Below are 1006 nucleotides of genomic sequence, written 5' to 3'. Positions count from 1 at the left end.
ACTGACAGGCATTTGGGCAGTTTCCAATTTATGATCCCAACACATACCTGTTGGCCCACAGAGACACACATTTTTGTGGGGTCTGCTTAGATTTTAAAAGAAAACTTGTGAATTGTCCAGCTAAGATGTTTTCTTGACCCTGGCTTAACAGAGGGGCAGCCTGCTTTCTCTTGGCCACAGTCAGCCATGTTTCTTTTGTCTTTGTCTTCCTTCGGGTCAAGTGTGCTGTCCCATCTGCAGGCCTCTTGGCTGTGTGCTGAGCAACCCGATGGCCGCCCTGTTGTGTTTTGACATATACAGGTGATTGGCTCCATGTATATACTTCCTGGCTCCAGACTGGCTCACGGGGGAGGGGACGTGAACATCAGTGACCTGAGGCCAGCTGATGAGGGCAGGGGAACCTGGACACCAGCTGTCCAATCAGCTGACTCCATAACTTTCTACCCCTTCTGATACCCAGGGGTGCTTTTCCACTCCGGAGGCAGTGGTTTCTGCTGCCTGCTCCTCTCTGCCTCTCGATGGGAAACCTATCGCTAGCTGGCTTCCCTCCCCCTTGCTCTGCTTCTGAGGTGGACACAAAGCGACCTCTCTCCTAACCTGTGCTTTTCAGCTCACGCCCCACGGACCTCCTCTCCTTCACGGGGGCTGGCCCTTGGCAGGGTCTTTATTTTCACTGCTCTTCTCTTTCTTTCCCCAGAGGAGCCCCTGATCCTGTCTTTCTCAGAGGTGTGTTGACTGTTGCTGTTTCTGCTTCATCTCCCCTCCCCTCAGGCCCATGAGTCACACTTTCTTACCTGTACTTCTTTCCAGGTTGGCAGCCCTGCTTTCCCCAGAGCCTTCCACTCTGACTTCCCATTAGTAAGGCAGCAAGCCCAGGCCCCTGGATGGAGCAGGGCAGGGCAGATTTACACAGTGACTTAGTGAAATATGAGTGTGAATAGAATGAAAAAGAGAAACACACATCTACTGGCCATAAAGATGGAAACAGCAGCACAGACTGGCCTTC

This window comes from Galeopterus variegatus, unplaced genomic scaffold, assembly GCF_000696425.1.
Source record: "Galeopterus variegatus unplaced genomic scaffold, G_variegatus-3.0.2 Scaffold7909, whole genome shotgun sequence".
Taxonomy (NCBI): domain Eukaryota; kingdom Metazoa; phylum Chordata; class Mammalia; order Dermoptera; family Cynocephalidae; genus Galeopterus; species Galeopterus variegatus.
Note: the sequence above shows the minus strand (reverse complement) of the source record.